This window comes from Mangifera indica, chromosome 1 (genome assembly GCF_011075055.1).
Source record: "Mangifera indica cultivar Alphonso chromosome 1, CATAS_Mindica_2.1, whole genome shotgun sequence".
NCBI lineage: Eukaryota > Viridiplantae > Streptophyta > Magnoliopsida > Sapindales > Anacardiaceae > Mangifera > Mangifera indica.
This window is the reverse complement of record NC_058137.1, coordinates 10,552,324-10,558,780: the sequence shown is the minus strand read 5'-3', so window position 1 is coordinate 10,558,780 and position 6,457 is coordinate 10,552,324.

The following is a 6,457-nucleotide window of genomic DNA, read 5'->3' as shown; positions in this document are numbered from 1 at the left end:
GTCTCTTTTCCACATCGAGTTGAAAATCTATTCACATCCCTTGTCGTCTAAGAGGCTTCTTGAATTGTTGGTCCTATTACTAATTGCTACTTGTAATCACTTTAGACTGGTTCACTTTGAAGAGAAGTTTCTCAAATAAAAATTTTGCTGGCTAAAAATACCTTATAACATAATGGAATGAAAGAGATATTGTTTTTGAGTTGTATGTAGGATTTCAGATTTTTTTTTTTTTTTAATGAGAATTGAGGTGTTCAAAATACGAGTTTAATTTTTATTGATTGATTGGTAATATAATTAAGTGGATCAAATTTGAATTTGTATAATCGAATTGGATTGGATTGTTATCAAATTTATAAAGTAAATTCAATTTCAAACTAGAGTTCGAAAATTTTTAATATGACTTGTTAACTTGACATGACAAAATACAAAAAAATTGGATCATGGTTGAACTTGTTTTTTTAAAAGAAACTTCAGTTTGCATTAACTCAACTAGACTCAAAACTAAATTGGGTTGTATTTAGATTTATCCAAACTAACTTGGATATTTAAAAAAATGTTACTATAGTAGAATTTGTTAGAAGTAGATTAAAGAAATGTTAAAGAACAAGTATTAAAACTAGTTAAAATCCTTACATATTATAGATAATTATATCTCCAACTGGTTGTGATTACTCCAATTAATCTTGGTTTTCATTTAAAAAAATTATTTCATTTGTGGGTAGTGATAATGAAATTTGGTTATTAAGATTACTAAAATGTTTTAAATGGTCTTGATATATAATTTTTTTGGGTTATTTGTAAACAAGACAAAGTTTTATGTTATATGTTTTGTTAATACTACATTGGGGTAATTTTGGGAAGAAATGTAACACTAATTAGGAGAGTGAAAAAAGTGAACGATTTCAGGTCAATTTGAATTGTGTTAAATCTACTTAAACATAGTTCAATTCAAGTTAGGGTTGAATTCAAAGCATCGTTCAATCCAGATTTTATATTTACATGTATATGGTATTGAGAAATTAACCATTAAGTAATATTATGTGTATATATTTTTTTATACAATATATGTACATAAATAATGTGTCATCATATGATTAAGAATTACTTTATTTTTAATTCAAAATCATATAATCAAATGATAATATATCATTTTGTGTACAAAAAATATGTAGCATAGATTTATTGTTAATTATTTATTAAAATTAGTCTATATTATTAAATAATAAATATTTATCTTTTATACTTGATAGATTTATCATATTGAGATTATTATTATTTAGAGCAGTATTATATGTATACATTTTAATTATACAAAATAGATACACAGATAATTTATCATCATGTAATTGAATTTTACTTTATTTTTAATTTAAAATAATTTAATCACTTATGTGATATATAATTTGTATACCTATTTTATATATTCAAAATATACATACATTGTTTTATTGCATTTATTTATATTTTTAAAGGATAACCAACTTAATTTATGTTCCTCTACAATGAATTATTTTTTAAAATTTTGAACATAATCATTTCCAATGTTTAAACAGTATAATAGGAATTAGATTTAGATGAAATCAATTCAACTGAATGCAATTTACTGAATTTTTATTGGATTTTAAGTTTGTGTAAATTATATTGGATCTTATATGATTTTAGTTTTTTTTCATACATTAAATTGGACAATAATGTTATATATATATATGTGATATTGAGTTTTAAATTAAAGATAAAATATTATCTAATTATATAATTATATATTAATATTTAAATTATTATTCCTTATAAATGTTATAATTCCTTTTTAAAAGTTATCTATAAATTTAGAGCACATCAACTTAAATAAAAGAGTTTATATAAAAAGTTTGCATACAAAATATTATCCTATCTCTCTTCCTAATGACTAGGAAAGAGATTACATGAATTCTCAAGAAGAACCCAGGTTTTTCCCAGATCATCAATTGCTCCTTTTTCTTCTGTCTATCAAAGATTGGCATCCACTAAAGAACATACAACACATTTTTCACATGGCATTTAAATCAATCCAATGAATGCTAATATGAACCAGTTAAGTGAATTCAGTGGATATTATCAGATCTTGTACCACAACAAATAAATAAACGATGTAATATCTAATATATATGTTCTCGTATAACTGATATTATATTATTTTTAATTTAAAATTATTCAATATCATAAAAACATATTTTATATATATATTTATTTATATACTAAAAAAAAATATATTCATATATTTTTATTTTTCATTTTTCAAAGCATTTTCTAATTCAACACTATAGCCTCAAATGTAAAAGCTTCTAGCAAATCATTGTACAAATTAAATTCATATGTTGAAATCAATCTTTATTTGAGGTATTGTCAGTGTATTATTGTACTCTTATATTTTGAGGAAAATAGGCTAACATTAGATCAATGTGGATTGCATTACCCTCTTTTGACATTAAATGCACTAAACTTTCTTCAAAGTTGAGCGTATTATGTCGAACCTTACCGACCCATTCCATAAATATCCAATATTGCTTGAAATTGATCAAATTTTTTTTATTCCTATGAAAATACAATTCAAATTCAAACTCAGTCAAATTCCAAATACAATCACAACTTAACCACCAATGCAAATATCAAATCTTGAAACCCAAAATTTAAAAAAAAAAAAAACAGCCAAATTTATCAAATAAGAGAAAAACACAACATTTAATCGTAAAAAGTATACAATGAATATATACAGTTGATTTTGGTCAGATATTGGTTGTGAAAATGTTGGAGGGGATTGGGATGAATTTTTTAAGATGGGAGAGTTGCAATAAAAATCTGCTTTATGTATAGAGGCATGGTTTGTTTGGCCATAGTTTGATAACTACATGGTGTAGGATCCAAGTTGCTAATTATTATAGACCCTTTAAAAACAACTATTTTAATTAATTAGCCTTAAATTAATTACTATATACGTTGGAGTTGGACCACCATAGAATTTTCAGAATAAGAAACAAAGTTGGATCCTAAAGCTTCCTTGACTTTGAACATAACTTTCATTTTCCTATTAATACTTGAAGCTTACTACTAGGATTTTCAATGTTACTATTGGACTTTAAAAAAAAAAAAAACAATACAAGTTATATAAATGTGATATAACATAACAACATTAGATATATCTGTATAAAAGAGCTTGTATATGAAAAGTTCACATGTCATGAGTCATACCCAATTGAAGTCTCTATTGTGGGCATTACTCTATGGAGGGAACCCTATATAAGAGATCAATTCATGAGAGAGAGAGTTCCTTAAGTATATATAATTTTGGATATTTTTTAACTTGTCAAATGTGTTTTTTTTTTTAAATAAAAACTATGTGTACTATCAATAAATACTGATTTGCATACGAACAGTGATATATCATATGTGATTAAGTAATTTTAAATTAAAAAAAAATTATCTAATCATATGATGACATGTTATCGTTAATATATAAATTGGTACTTTATTTTATTACACATAAATTTACTGTTTTGACTATTAAAATAGGAATAAATTATAATTTATGATATACTCAACTATCTGAATAGTATATGAATTTATTGTTATTAGATATCATATATAAAGAAATATAAATCAATATACAATAATATAAAAAGGAAAAATATATATTTAGAATATCTACTAACCTAGAAAATAATGTATCTAAAATATATATTTAAAATATATTTAAATATATTTTAACATCTTAAAAATAAAATAATAAAAATTATGTGTTTAAAACAGACAATATAATGAAAGTGAAATTAACAATTGATCTTTAAAATTTATCTTGTTAAAAACTATTGGACACTAGAGATTCATTAATTTGATATGTTTAAGATTATGCTCTCATGTTATGAGAGTTTGATTAAAAATTAAAGTGTATATAATTAATAAACATTTCTTAAAATTATGTAATTAAAATATTTTAAAAAATCCAATAATTGTTTTTTTTATATTTTAATAATTTTCAAAATTTATAAGAAGCTAGCATACTTCCATACAGAGACAAGGTGCCAAGAAATACGTCGGCTAGGCCCTACTCTTGAAAGTGTCCCTAAAAACTTTGGGCCCCCAGTGATTAAGGGTAATGGGCCCTAGAAACCAGTTTATGTGCCTGTCTTGTAAGGCCTGGAACCTTTCTCATGAATAATTTGTTCCCGTTGTAGTTATTACACAAGTGGCTGAACGGATGATGTTTGATGGCCGTTGATGTAACCAGATCATAATATTGATGGAATCAAAAATTAATCTTGACCGTCAGATTTGGACTCACGTCAGATCACTATGAGCTGACAGTGTACTTGCTTTGTTGTCGTTTTCGTGATCCCGCCCACATGAAACTGGTTAACGCAGTCTACTGGAAGCTAAGGCGTAAGTTACACGCGCTCTTGACCTGATGCAATTGCTTTTCTTTTTTGTTTAATTATAATTTTTTTAAAATTATTTTTTATCATAGTAAAAGGTATATAATTTTTTTAGTAATAATGAATGCATTTTACATTGAATAATAACATCAGGATGAGTTATATGTAAGTTAAATCATATTTGAATTATAATTTATCAAATCAACTTTAAATAAAGCGATATTGAAAAAAAGGCCACTTTTTGCCATTTATACAGTTCTGCCATATTTTTTTTTCTATTAAACATTTATATAATAAAGTTTGTTAAATGCTTTAAAATACTCTTATTTTCACCCATATAAACACAAAAAAGGAACATCTTTTTCAACACTAAAAAGCAAAATATTTTTCTTCAGAGATCTTATAGATGTATTGATCCATACCCCTTATCTTACATATTTTTTTGTATAATAGTTGAAATCTAAAGATGTATTGAAAGTAGATGATTTACGATAAATTTATGTTAATATATTGTTAGATATTGATATTTATGGTTAAAAGTAGTTGTAGTATTGATTCATAGTTCAACTAAGGCCTGGATCTTGATTGAAAATGGGTAAATGTAACATTCATTAGCTTAACAGAAATTTGAAAATTATAAGAAAAATAGGTAGGCGATATCACCTAGGGTAAGCAAGATCGCTTGCCCTTTGTGCCCACTAAAACTTGCAATTGTCCAATATTTGCTTGACGATGCAGGTTTTAAGAAAAAAATTGAAAAAACCAAATTTATGGTTTGTTTCGAAGAGCAATAGATTACAAATGATGAAATATGTCAGTAGGAAAAAGAAACTGATTTGCATTGACATAAGTATTGATTTCAAAAGATTTGTGACAAAAATATAATATCATCTCATAATCGATCGAAGTTAATCAAATATCCACATATTTATCGCTAGTGAGCCATCAATGAGTCTTATTAAGATTCAAGATGATGATAATCTTGAGTATGTGATGATGGAAACAAAAAGTTCATGTGAATCAACAAAACTTTATGTTACGAAGAATCTTATAGAAGGAAGAGACAATAATAAGGCGAAAAGGTTCAAAAAGAAAAAAGAGAGGACCATCCAACATACGACTGGGCACAACCTCAAGGTTTCCAAGAGTATAGTATGAACCATGGTGATGACAATAATAATGACAATATGAATGAAGATTATAATCCTAAGTCCATAGATGTTTTGATTATATCAAAACTAAGTTTAAAATTGTTAATTAATATTTAACGCACTAATTAAGCCCATCACATAAAATTTTTATGATCGAAAGATAGACAAATTCTATGTTTTTAATTTTTTAGACACGAGACATCTATCCCAAAATATAGGGGTTCCTTTGTCTGTTTATACACGTCTTTGTAAGTTTAGAGCTCTTAAGAATTTTTGTCTCTAAGCTTGGAAGACGACCATTTGATGCACATCCCTTCTCCAATGCATTCAAAAGCTAATTTGGGATGGTCAGCAAAGTTAACATGGTGGGACACTCGTTCACTTGCCTATCCTTTCATGTTTAAAGTATTTTGAAATTTTGAATGTGCAAGGCAAGACGTTTGTCTTAGTAAAAGGGACATCGGTCCTTGAGTGATGCATTTTAAAAATTTTACCATTAGATGTCTAATTTGAGGCCACCAAAGTAGAAATGTGTAAGAGGATGTTGGTCCCTAAATATAGGACACCCTTCCAGTCATGATCTCACGGCCAAAACATAATTTTCATAAGTCAACGACTACTAAAATAAACCCAACGAATCTTTCAAGCCTTCAAGCTATATAAACAAGTTGGATTGAAACTCAAAAGGGTTAGAGAACATATCCAAAGTATTCAAGCATCATTATTTCAATCTCCAAACTCTCAATCTTTCTCTTGATATCTCAAACTCAAATCTTTAAGAGAAACATTTGTACACATTAGTAAAATTAGTCTATTAAAGACATATACTATTTGAAATTCTTTTTTCAATTACACTTAGGTGAAATCTTATATCACTATTGTAAATGGGTGTAGTTCTAA